The sequence below is a fragment of the Lactuca serriola genome, chromosome 8 (assembly GCF_051521515.1).
Source record: "Lactuca serriola cultivar US96UC23 chromosome 8, Lser_US96UC23_V15, whole genome shotgun sequence".
Classification (NCBI taxonomy): Eukaryota; Viridiplantae; Streptophyta; class Magnoliopsida; order Asterales; family Asteraceae; genus Lactuca; species Lactuca serriola.
In genome coordinates, this window is record NC_136415.1 from 336262356 (window position 1) to 336276726 (window position 14371).

Here is a 14371-nt window from a genome sequence, read left to right on the forward strand (position 1 = left end):
TTAATTCAAAATCCGGTAATATCCGACGGAGGAGTCAGTGTCCTCATCCGAGTTACGCGCCGCGTAACATCTTACGCCCCGCGTACGCGAGGGCCTTGGTCTCGGTCCGTCCACGTCGTCCCTATGCAAAGCTATCCCCTTTCCGTCCCATCCGAAGCCGAGGCAGTCGAGGACTCGGTCATGCATGACGTACGAGTACGCGCTGCGTACGAGCGTACGCCCAGCGTACCGAGGCGGTTCAGCCCTCTATAAATAGAAATGCGAGCGTTCCCAGAAATTTTGCTCATTCTCTCTCTATTTTCTTGCGTTTTGCCTCGTTTTCCGTGCCCACACTACCCCAAAGCTCTGGTCTTTTTGCTCAAGTCCTGAGGGTCGATTTTACTCCCGAGATTCCCGAGAATCCCGAGAAAAATCCGTTTCCTGAGACGAAACTCTGCCCGGTTTTCCATCTCGCTTTCTTCAAACTTTCAAGTGAGTTCATACCCCTTTATTAACCCTTTTTAATTATTCCAAATGCTTTTATATGCTTTCTATGGGGGGAAATACAAGTAAAACACACGACTACTATCGGGTGTTATATATAAAGATTTTTATACACTTTTATTAAGTAGAATCATATGTGATTTATAAACTTTATAGGGAACTCTCGTATACAAAATATATTACAATGAAATCCTATCTTTAATAATATAAATTGTTGTAATGCATGTATAAACTAAACATTTTCTTAGATTATATGTATACTTGCCTACCTTAGGCTCTGCAAAAATCTATACAGTTATAAAATGTGATTCCTTTTCTAGGCATTTTTCTAAACAAACAAGTCACACTTTTAGAAAACTATAACAGGTATAGTTTTACGAGGATATTGCTAACTTTTACATACTAGAAACATGATTTTCAAGAAGTCACTTTCATATACAAGAACAAACGAACATTTTAACACGTAAATCTGTTTTTATACCACAGTTTTGTGAGACATAAACTTCACGTACGTTCGAGTACACATTTCAAGTCCTGTATTATATACCAGAATCCCTTGAAGGGGGAGCATGGTGTTTGTGTATAGATCTATACGGGCTTGACAACCCGCGCCCTGACTGTTAGCTACAGTCCACCATTTGGGGTGACAAACGTCATAACATTCCAACGCCTGAAGAACGTTGTGTATAGGCATTCCGAGTCAATAGTATGGTTATAAAACTCACATGGGGTATTAAAAATGCATTGATTTACAAGGTTTTCAAACACATTGGTTATTTTACACTTACATACATTTTAGAAACAAACATGGGTCTTGAGAGAAGGCTACTTTTATACTACTAGAAAATATAGGATTTTCTAAACACAACACAACTAAGGACAAAACATTTCATTTCATACAAACATTGTCATTTAAATACTTATGAAACTCACCAGCTTAAATGCTGATCTACTCTTTCAAAATTACTTGTATGTCCCAGGAAATCAGTAATTTCAGGTATCATTATGCTTTTGATGAAGGGATGCTGCGGTGCCAGTTTAATCTCATATTTTGACATCATATTGTAATTGGTTTTGAACATGTAACTTTTGACAAATGTAAACTTTCAATTATATATATGATGGTTGTATTGCTTTCTTTACTATGTATTCAATTGTTACGCTACCACATGAAGTCATCCGCCCCCGAAGGTTTCCGCCGTTCAGGTTTGGGGGTGTGACAGTACCACACCCAACCCTGAAATAGACGCGTCACAGTACACCACAAAATCCTCTACGCCCTCTGGCAGGGCTAAGATTGGCGCCTCACACAATCTCCGTCTCAGCGTCTCAAACGCAGCCTGCTGCTCGGGTCCCCACCGAAAGACTACGACTTTCTTCGTCAGCCGCGTCAGGGGTACTGCTATCTTGGAGAAGTCCTGAATGAATCTCCGATAATAGCCTGCCAATCCTAGGAAACTCTAAATCTCTGATGGAGACTTCGGAACCTCCCATCTCATCACGACCTCGACCTTGGCCGGATTGACCAGAATCCCGTTCTGGTTGACAAGGTGTCCGAGAAATTGCACCTCGCGCAACCAAAACTCACACTTGGAGAACTTGACATACAAGCTCTCCCTCCTCAGGGTCTCCAATACCTCTCTCAGATGCACGTCATGCTCTTCCTGTGTCTTGGAATAAACCAAGATGTCATCGATAAAGACTATCACAGACCGATCCAGCATCGGTCTACATACGCGGTTCATGAGGTCCATGAACACGGCAGGAGTATTGGTGAGCCAAACGGCATCACCACGAACTCATAATGGCCATAGTGCGTCCGAAACGCGGTCTTCTGCGTATCCTCCTCCCTGACCCTCATCTGATGATAACCCGAACGCAAATCAATCTTGGAGAACCAAGATGCTCCCTGAAGCTAGTCAAAGAGGTCATCAATCCTCGTGAGTGGGTAATGGTTCTTCACCGTTACCTTGTTCAGCTCCCGGTAATCTATACACATCCGATGCGACCCGTCCTTCTTTTTCACGAACAGAATCGGGGCTCCCCAGGGCGAACTGCTCGGCCGAATGAATCCTTTGTTTAACAGCTCCTGCAGCTATGTAGACAACTCCTGCATCTCAGGAGGAGCCAACCGATATGGTGCCTTGGCTATCGGAGCCGCACCAGGAACGAGGTCAATCCTGAACTCCACCTGCCGCTCCGGAGGTATCCAAGGAAGCTCCTCTGGAAAAACATCTGTGAAATCTCGCACCACCGGAACCTCGCTCACCGTCGCCTTACCAGCCTCCCGGGTATCTATCTTGTACGCGACATATCCTGCACATCCCTGCTGAAGGTATCGTCTAGCCCTCGCTGCCGAACAGATTGTAGGTCCACACTGTGGCCTCTCGCCATGAATCACTAACTCTCCCCCACCTGGGGTCCTGACCCGCACTAGCTGTTGTGCGCAATCTATCACCGCCCCATTGGGGCTCAACCAATCCATGCCTATAATCACCTTGTTCCCACGCAACGGAATGGGAACCAAGTCTACCAAGTAGCGCTCCTCAAACAAATGCAATACGCAATCTCGAAACACCATCGATGCTCGCACCGGTTGATCATCAGCAATCTCTACCTCTAAAGGGCAATCTAACTCGCCCGAAGACTCATGAAACTTCTTGCTAAGCGCAAGGGAAAGAAATGACCAGGATGCACCCGAGTCGAACAACACCTGAACTGGGATGCCGTTCACATGGAACGATCCTAATGCATACATATACATATGGAGCACATATCAATATCATAACATCATAAAAATAAAATAGAGGGAAAGAATCATACCCGTCACCACATCGGGTGCGGCGCGTGCCTCCTCGGTAGTCATTTGAAATGCCCGGCTCCTCACCACTGGAGCCTCTGCCTTGCCCTGCCGGCCATCCGTGATCCGCAGGGTCGCTGGAGCTGGCGCCTTCACTGGCGCTGAAACTATCAACTGGGGGCAATTGGCCTTCTTGTGGCCCCTCTGGTTGCAGTGGAAACACAGCAAATCAGACGTCTGAATAACTGCTGTCGGAGCAGTGCAATCCCTGCTAAAGTGCCCAGACTTGCCGCACTTGTAGCAGCCTGATGATCCCAACCTGCACGCCCCCTCGTGCGGCCTGCAGCATTTCTGGCAGCGGCTCGGTCCTGACTGGCCTTTCGGCCTACCATCTGATCCCTTGGGCTTCTTCCCCGAAGCCCCTCCTGTCTGTCCCTCCTCTGACTTCTGTTTCTGGATGTGCTCCAAATCTATCTCTCTCTCCCTTGCCCTGGCAATCATGGAGTCCAAGGTGGGGCAAGCTGAAAAACTAACGTGCTCCCGGATGTCAGCTCGGAGCATGTCATGATAGCAGGTCCTCCTCATGTCCTCATCGCCCGCATACTGGGGCACCAACAGTGCCCTCTCCCGGAACTTGGCGGTGATCTCCGCCACAGTCTCCGTTGTCTGTCTCATGTCCAAAAAACTCCCTGGCCAGCTGCTGAAGCTCGACAGCCGGCGCGAACTCTGCCCTAAACCTGGTCACAAAGTCCGACCAGGTCATAGCCTCGATAGCTGAGGCTCCCAACGAGTCACCCACTGACTCCCACCAATCTCGAGCTCGGTCTCGTAAACATCCTGCTGCATACCACACCTTCGACCCCTCGGGGCAGAAGCTAGTCAACTGTGCAGACTCGATGTCCGCAATCCATCGCCTGGCAGCAATGGGGTCTTTCACCCCGTGGAAATCCGGCGCACCACTGCCCCTGAAGTCCTTAAAGGACAGCGTGCGAGATCCCAACTGGCCAGATGCCATGTCACTCCTGAACGCCCTGAGGCGATCCTCCATCAACTCGATGATCCCTTCCTTGATCGACCCGAAGATAATGGGAGTCGACTCAAGGATACCCCTGGTGATCTCTGACGCGATGAACTCGCATAGTCCCTCATCTACCGGCTCAGAACCTGATCCCGAAGCTGACCCCTCTCCTGAACCGCCATCTATCGGCCTCGATCGAAGTACCACCATTCTGCAATACATAATACAATCATTAGTGATACTGATACTTCCTGAGGGATCACTTCTACTTACAAGTTCCCTGGTCTTATCTTGGCCTTCCTTGGTTCGGGTACGGATCCTCTGCTTTCAGTAGTACGGGCCCATACTACCTTCCACATCTATCCGTACCTTCTTCAAGGAATGCCTCGACTCCACCAGATCCCTTTCACTATTGCTGATCACTGCTATACTCATCCTAGCCTTGACCTAGGGAAATCTCTAATTCTACTCTATCCAGTCCTCAACTGCTGCAGGCCTCCTTGTAATGCCAATTAGCCATTACCCGAATACCATCACATGTGACGAGGCTCAGATAATCCTTCGAGTACCCGACTCGTCCCTACAACGGTTGGACTCAAACAAGAGTTGCGCAGTAGGGTCAAATCCGGCACTCTAAGATTATTCAACCCTGATCACATGTGACGTGACGTATTCGCCTAATGGCTAACTCCCATTATTCAGAGTCCCACATAGCACGAAGCAAGCAACATTCAGACAAGGGTAACAATCTCAATCAACTCTATCTGCTTACAGGAACTGTACTAGCATAGAATGCTAAGCTCATATTACCAGGCATAACCTAATCAGGCTATCCTACTCGCTGTCTACTCAATACTAGCATGCAATTCTCATACAACTGAAACACATAAAGCAGGCACATAAGGCATCACTCCTAGATCCTTAGTCCTATTCTAGCATGCTGTTCTACAAAAGCTTATAAACATAACATAAACTTGTATGGGTACTTAGGGGAATACTTACTTGAGCTCGGCCGGTCGCGCACATCACACACTTCATTCTTTCTCAAAACTCTTTTCTCAATCTTTAGAAAACATTTTCTTTTGGAAAATCTTTTAATCCCTCGATTTGAGTTCAGACACCCCCGAAGGTGTGTCCCAATCCCTCAAACCACGGCTCTGATACCAACTTGTAACGACCCAATTTTCACGTCCAAAAATTTCGTTTTTAAAACATTACTTTAGAAAACATTAATAATTAAAACATTGCTTAATTAAACCATTTCACATCGAAAACCGAATTTGAAATCCATAACAGTTAAACAACCAAAATATCAGAGTATCAATCCCAGGGTAAACTCATAAATGCGGAATTAAGGAGTGTATGTGTTTGATGAGCCGCTACCGCGCCTGCTCCTTCCCCTTGGCTGAAGAGGTACCTGAAACAAAAACTGAGAAACGTAAGCACAAAGCTTAGTGAGTTCCCCCATCGTACCACATACCATACAACACATATCATACATACTGCCAGGCTATTCTGGGGTGCCTGACTACCCGGTACGACCATTTTGGGGTGCCGACCTACCCATGCGGCCATTCTGGGGTGCCGTCTTACCCGTGTCAAGCTATTCTGGGGTGCTGACTACCCGTGTCAAGCTATTCTGGGGTGCTGACTACCCATCGGTCCTAACAACCGATCCTCGGGGACTATTTCACCCCCTACTGCTACTTACACATATATCATACATAACATATTATCAGACATATCTGGGGTGTCTGGGCTGCCCTTCGGTCCTAACAACCGAACTCGGGGACTGGTCCCCTCCTACTACCTCTATCGCATATAACATAACAAGCCAGCATGCAAACATATCATCACGTACTGTCAGACATTTCTGGGGTGTCTGAACTACCCTTCGGTCCTAACAACCGATCTCTACTTCTATCACATATACATATCATGCTAGCATATAACATATCAGGTAGTAGCAAACCTAGATGATATCACAAAGACAATCATCTAACATACGACTCCTACTGGTGGGCCGACATTGTGGCCGTAGACCTACCGCTACTGGAAGGTAACTCACCTCGAAGTAGCTGCTGATCTGATCGGGAACTGATGGTCTACTGCTGCTGCTGCTGCTCCGGAAATCCTCCGGCTGTAATTCCCACAACATACTCAATCAAACACTACTAACTGTCCTTTGCTAAAGGAAATCGGCACCTCTGCTAAAGGAAAGAAACCCTGGCCGATTTCTATTCCCTCTCCTTTCTCTCATATCATCCTCTTGCTAGTTGGTGTTTGTAAGCCATTAGAGGAGTGACATTTGTGACTCTAAAGCTCCAAGAACAAGAAGATCAAACAAGTGTTTCAAGGTATGCTTCTAACTCTGATTTTGTATTGTTCTTATACTGTATTAGTCATTAGAAGTCTTAGATTCAATGCATGTTTAGTTAGAGAAACCTAGATCCAAGCATTAGGGTTTGCATGTGCACATAGGAATGTTCTTATGGCCAAAACCCATCAGTGGTATCAGAGCCTAGATTGGTTTCTATTAAATTGATGCATGATTGTTTGTTTCTTGCTTGCAAAATTCGAATTTTGTGGTTCTGTGTCATGAACTTGACGAGTCCCATGGAGGACTCAACGAGTTGGCCTGACTCGACGAGTCCAGTTGGGAACTCGGCGAGTCCGAGCGTCAGGAAGAGCCAAAATCGGGATTTTTTGATATTTATCTGATGGAAAGTTGCCTTTATCATATTAGATCAACCCTAATCCGATTTCTTGATATATATGACTATAATCTTGATCTAATTAAAGATATTTATCAATTAATAAAATATTTAAATTCCTTATGTGATAATTAATTAATTATTTTGATTAAATTGGTAAATTATTTTGCAAGAAATCATTAAATAAATCAAATATGAATAATTATGGAATTAATTGTTAATTAAGATTATTTGTTATTTGATCCTCCATGTTTTAAATGTTTAAAACTTGCCCTCAAGTTTTGAAATTTATGTTTTGTGATTAAACGTTTAATTTAGACAATTTTAAATTTCAAACCCTAGAATTTTACAAGTTTAAAAAATCCAACCCTATACTAATATAATATTACAAGATTAATATATATATATATATATATATATATATATATATATATATATATATATATATATATATATATATATATATATATATATATATAGTATAACTAAAATTCTAGTCTTACCGTTAGTATGCCTCATTCACGAAGCCGGTCTATAAGGTGGGTATAAGGTTGCGGCCTATAAAATGGCGCTTAATGGGTGTACACTCACACCTACCGCTTGCTTGATCGGTGGAGGATCGTTAGCCGAACGGGTAGGATTGGGCAGCCTCATCCTCTCATTAAAAGTATAATATGAAATACAAAGTAACTACATGTTTTTCAAAATTTTCCAATCATAGTTACTTTAGGAAAAGTGAATTGATGCAATCCCATGAAATTACACTTTGCATCCTTGCTAAGAAGTTAGTGGAGCGTGTGTGGTTTACCGGCACACTAATTGGTTCTAAGCGAAGGTGGCAAAGGGTGATTCATTGTTTATCATAGTTCGATGGAGCGTGTGTGGTTTACCGGCACATCGAATAGGTGATCATTACAATGAAGGCACCATGTGAATTTGCATGGTAATTCACACCCGCTTTGTGATCCTCGGTATCCCAGTCACAAACAAGAGGGGCATATCGAGATTTAAACATTCCATTGAATAGTTTCAATGAATCTCATCCGAACCTAGGAATTCTCAAAAACACTTAGGACTAATAATTTAGGTTTTTGTGATGGAGAATTAGTGAATCGTCATTCACTTACCTTCAATTTGTTTGCATGTTAGATTACGGCATCCCTTTTCTAATATGTAAATATTGTTGTTGGATCCTAGCCCTAATTTTTTTATTGGGTGATAATTAGGGATTCATATTCTAATCTATCTTTGTCCTTTCTAATTGTAGATGTCGAACACAAACAACGCTGCTGCTAGTTCATTCACATTGATGAGCCTTTGTCAAAAGGTCACTTTCGATGAGACGAACTTTAGCGAATGGATAAGATACATTCTCACTATTGCTCGCTATGAGGACAAGGAGTATGTCCTCGATGAGAAGCTCGAGAAAATCAACCCTGAAATCGCTACTCCGGCTGAAATGACTGCTTTTGAAACTCACGAGCGTGATTCAACGAAGGTACATTGCATCATGATAGCCACTATGAACTCCGAATTCCAAAAGTCCTATGAGGACATATACCCGTACGAGATGCACCAAGACTTGTTGGAGAGATACCACCAAAACGCGAGACAAGAGCGTTATGAGATTTTCACTAACATGATTTCCGCTAAAATGGGTCATGGAGAGTCTCTTACCGTGCACCTGCAAAAGATGCAAAGGTATGTCGACCGTCTTCGCAAGTTGAATGTTGACTTTGGGGAAGACTTGGCGATCGACATGGTGCTTCACTCTTTGCCTCCAAGTTACAATCAATTTAGGATGACCTACCACATGAACAAAGAAGAGGTCACCCTAAGCAAGCTCCAAGGTCTCTTGAGGGTCGCTGGGAGCAACTTCAAGGACAAGTCTGTTGCACCAACTCCCAATCCACCCGCTGCTCCTATTTTTTGGCTATTGGACAAGGAAGGGGAAAGAAGAGGAAGGCTTCATCTAAGAACCATCGCAAGGTTAAGTCCCGAGATGGTGCCTCTTCTAGTGGGACCAAAGTTGATCCTGCTAAACCCTGCCCTAACCCAAAGGAGGAAGAGTGCCACCACTGCCACAAGATAGGACATTGGAAGAGAAGCTGCCCAGAGTACCTGCAAGCCATCAAGGAAGGAAAGATCAAGCCGTCTTTCGCAGGTATATACACAATTAAATCTAACGATTCATCGCATGCTATTTCTTGGGTTCTTGATACCGGTTGTGGTTACCACATTTGTTCTAATGTGCAGGGACTAAGAAGAAATAGGGATGTGGAGCCTGGAAGGATAAATCTAATCATGGGGAACAGAATATCGTCGCCTGTGACCAAGATTGGAGTGTATTCTTTAGTGCTTAGGAATGGTTTATCTTTAGATTTGAACAATTGTTGCTATTCGCCAGAAATGGCTAGAAACATCATTTCATTTCATGGTTTGTTTAGACAAGGTTTTAGATTTTGTTTTAATAATGAGAATGGTTCTATTTTGGCTTATCTAAATGGTGTCTTTTATTTTGAAGCTATACCATGTAATGGAATTTATGAAACCGTTATGATTGTAGATAACTTAGGAAATGATCTTTTATGCATGGATTCTTCCAATAGTATGGATAGAGCATCCTTGTGGCATTGTCGTCTTGGACATGTCAACAAGAAGCACATAGACCAACTCCAAAAGGATGGAGTGTTGGAGTCATTCGACCTTAGGGAAGATGACACATGCAAGTCTTGTTTACTTGGAAAGATGACTAAGTCACCCTTCACAAGTACGTGTGAAAGGGGTGAGGGTCTATTGGACCTAATACATACCGATGTATGTGGACCGTTTAGATCAACCACGAAGGATGGGAACCGCTTCTATGTGACTTTTACCGATGACTATAGTAGATATGGGTATATCTACTTAATCAAGCAAAAGTCAGAAACTTTTGAAAAGTTCAAAGAGTTCAAGAATGAAGTGGAGAATCAATTGGGCAGGAAAATCAAGATGCTTCGATCCGATCGAGGAGAGTACCTAAGTCTTGAGTTCCACGGTTATCTCAAGGAGTGTGGAATAGTTTCACAATTGACGCCACCTAGGACACCACAATTGAATCGTGCTTCACTATCAATCTCTTTTTGGGGGTATGCCTTAGAGACTGCCGGCCATATCCTTAACCGAGTCCCTACTAAGAAGGTTGCCAAAACACCTCACGAGATGTGGACAGGGAAAGCTCCCTCATTGGAACATATCAAGGTTTGGGGTTGCGAGGCTTTCGTAAGACGAGATACTCACGACAAACTCAAACCTCGTAGTGAGCGATGTATTTTCATCGGCTACCCGCAAAAATCCTTTGGATATCTCTTCTATAGACCGAAGGACAATGTTGTCTTCGTTACGAGGAGAGGAGTTTTCCGAGAGAAAGAACTCATAATCCAAGTAGACAGTGGGAGGCAAACCGAGATTGAAGAGATTCAAGAATCGATAGATGAAGGAACCTCTACCGCTGGCACTCAACCCGAGGAGGAAACTCCGGTTGAGCCGATTGACGATTCCTAACCTCTTAGACGTTCCGAAAGAGTTAGAGTTCAACCCCAGTTTTGTGGTTTTCATATTACTACTGAAGGGTACACGTATATTAGTGATGGTACACTAATAAACCTTTATGAACCTAATAGCTATAAGGAAGCCATGGCAGGCCCGGAGTCTGCGAAATGGAAAGAGGCAATGGATAGCGAGATCCAATCCATGTGTGATAACCAAGTTTGGAATTTGGTTGATAATGTGCCCGGACATAAGACCGTTGGGTGCAAATGGATCTTCAAGAAGAAGACCGACGTGGATGGAAACGTACACACATATAAGGCGCGATTGGTTGCGAAGGGCTTTACTCAAACTCCTGGAGTTGACTATGATGAGACCTTCTCACCAGTTGCGAAGATAAAATCTATTAGAGTGATGCTAGAAATTGCCGCATTTCATGATTATGAGATTTGGCAAATGGATGTCAAGACCGCTTTCCTTAACGGAAAGTTGGCTGAGGATGTTTACATGGCTCAGCCAGAGGGGTTTGTGGATCCGAAGCATCCGAATAGGGTGTGTAAACTTCAGAAGTCCATTTATGGACTTAAGCAAGCATCTCGCAGATGGAATCTTTGCTTCGATGAGAAAGTCAAAAAGTTTGGATTTGTACGAAGTGAAGATGAATCATGTGTATATGTCAAAGCCAGTGGGAGTATAGTAAGCTTCCTCGTTCTATATGTCGATGACATATTACTCATAGGAAACGACGTCCCGACTCTGCAGGAAGTTAAGTCCTGGCTCGGGAAGTGCTTCGCTATGAAGGACCTCGGAGACGCTTCTTATATTTTGGGAATAAGGATAGTGAGAGAAAGAAGTAAGAGACTAATAGGACTTAGTCAGAACACTTACTTATATAAAGTGCTAAAACGTTTTAGTATGGAAAATTCAAAGAAGGGATAATTACCGATACAAAGTAATGCCAAGTTGAGTAAGACTCAAAGTCCGAGTACCGAAACCGAAATAGCATAAATAAGCCGAGTACCATACGCTTCTGCAGTTGGCTCAATCATGTATGCTATGACTTGTACTCGCCCTGATGTAGCCTTTGCTTTGAGCATGGTTAGTAGATATCAAGGGAACCCTGGCAAAGACCATTGGATTGCGGTGAAGAATATCCTTAAGTACCTTCAAAGGACGAAGGAATGGTTCTTAGTCCTCGGAGGGAGTGATGACTTGAAGGTGCGAGGGTATAGTGACGCCAGCTTTCAGACCGACAGGGACAACTACCGTTCGCAGTCGGGCTGGGTCTTTACCCTGAATGGAGGAGCAGTGACTTGGAAAAGTTCCAAGCAAGAAACTGTAGATGATTCAACGTGCGGATCAGAGTACATTGCATCGATCGAAGCGTCGAAGGAGGCAATATGGTTGAAGAACTTCATCGGTGATCTTGGAGTTGTACCTGCCATAAAGGAGCCCATGGAAATTTTCTGTGATAATGAAGGAGCGGTTGCCTTGACCAAGGAACCGAGGGATCATGGTAGATCTCGACATATCGATAGAAAATATCACTTTATTAGACATCATGGAGAAGAAGGACAACTCGTAGTGAAGAGGATATCATCAGAAGATAACCCAGCAGATCCGCTTACGAAGGGACTGAGTAGGGTTAAGCACTTGCAGCATGCTAGGAGTATTGGGCTAAAGGATGATATTAGCATAGATTAGATAGTAGTAGAAACATGTAATAGATAAATGTAATTAACATTTGATGATTAAATAAAGGAGTATTATTTATAAGTAATGTTACTGTCTTATGTTAGTTGTTTAACTATTGTTTCATTTTGCATGTTTTGACTTCCAGAATAATTGAGTTTATTAAGAATAATCGAATTATTCAAATTGTCCACAATCGTTCATATGTTGGAAGTAGATATGAATGAAGATTGTCATGAATTGGTGTGTAGATTGTCTAAATGGTTTTAGACATAGCAAAGGGTTGCTGCAACGTTCATGAGTGCTTATGAACTGGTTTTGAGCATTGGAACAAACCCGCCCTTGCTGGAATCACCTTATGGAATATGATATAAAAGGGTGATCGCAAGACGATAATATCATATAGTCTTAAAGCCTAGATATATGGTTTGTTATTAGTTAATTGGTTGTACATTGATAATGCGAAAACGCATCTGTAACTCGGTGTTATAAAACGCATTGTTGTGTATAGTTGATTAGTGAATAAGTAAATGCATATAAGTCGAAGTTTATCTGTTACTTTTATCGTATGAGGGTAAAAGCAATATCTCGGCCTCTCGATGATTTGATTTGACTTATGTGTCGGGCCCGGTCAGAACTGAATTGATGTGGTCGATTAAGTTCTATGTCAAATGAATCGGAGATCGAAAAACCAAAATGCTAGACAAATTATTCCATAGAATTGTCAGCGTGATATCTAACAGAGGTCTGTACGATCCCTTATCTAAAGGACAAGATTGATTAGATCAGAGTTTGACAGCGTTTTTGAGAGCTATGATTGCAAATCGAATTGTACTTGTGCATATAGTTACTAGACTTATCCAAGTGGGAGACTGCTGGAATAGTGTCTAAGACTACAACTATATTAGGCAAGTATTTGACCCGATTATGCATGGTCCTTTTGGGTTGCCTTCACCATAGCGACTTGACAGGATGATTTATTTTGAGAGAATAAATATTATTAATATATTATGAGAATAATATAAGGAATAATAATATTGTTATTTGATTAATATAAGTCATAAATTAATTAGAATTAATTTGGTGACCTAAAGAGATTAATTAAATAAGAGGGTATAAACTGTCAATTGTTTGATAGTTACACTTTGGGCTGTAAATCCTTCTTGGATAGGGGTGGACGATTTCTAGGGCTTGGGATAAGCCACAAATCGTCCAAGGGCTTATCTTGGAAAGGATTTGGATTGCTTTGAGTAAAGATTATCCAACTAGGGTTTAAGGGTGAATCCCTAGGAGCCTTACAAGTATAAATAGACCCTTGGGGCAAGGGAAATCGGCACCTCTGCTAAAGCAAAGAAACCCTGGCCGATTTCTATTCCCTCTCCTCTCTCTCATATCATCCTCTTGCTAGTTGGTGTTTGTAAGCCATTAGAGGAGTGACATTTGTGACTCTAAAGCTCCAAGAACAAGAAGATCAAGTAAGTGTTTCAAGGTATGCTTCTAACTCTGATTTTGTATTGTTCTTATACTCTATTAGCCATTAGAAGTCTTGGATTCAATGCATGTTTAATTAGAGAAACCTAGATCCAAGCATTAGGGTTTGCATGTGCACATAGGAATGTTCGTATGGCCAAAACCCATCATTGCTGCCACGAAATTTAGAGCATGTGCTGGTTCTTTGTCAAAACGATCGACAATTATGTTTGTTCTTGTAGGAGTTGGAATAATGGGAGCGTCTTGATTGGGAAGATAAATTCTGGGCTCAATGACAGATGATTTGAATTTGTCACCAAATTCTTATTCCATCTTCTTTTTCAACTCGTAATAACTGGCGGTCAACAAACCAAAATGTGTCTGAAGATCGGTGATCTGCTTTGTTTTCTGAGCATTTTCTTCAATAAGACCAGCAATATGAGTATTGATCTTGACGTTCTCAGTTTGAAGATCTGCAACCTTGATATCAAGCTCGATATTCTTTTGGCTCAGTACACCAATCTCCTTACTCAAATCAGGCACCAAGACGTCATCATCTCCAGATATATTCTCCTCAAAGGATATACCTTTTCTGCGTGAGGAGTGTGTTGGACTTAAATTATGAGCCAAATGCATGGCAAGCCATTCAGAGGCAACGCCATGAAA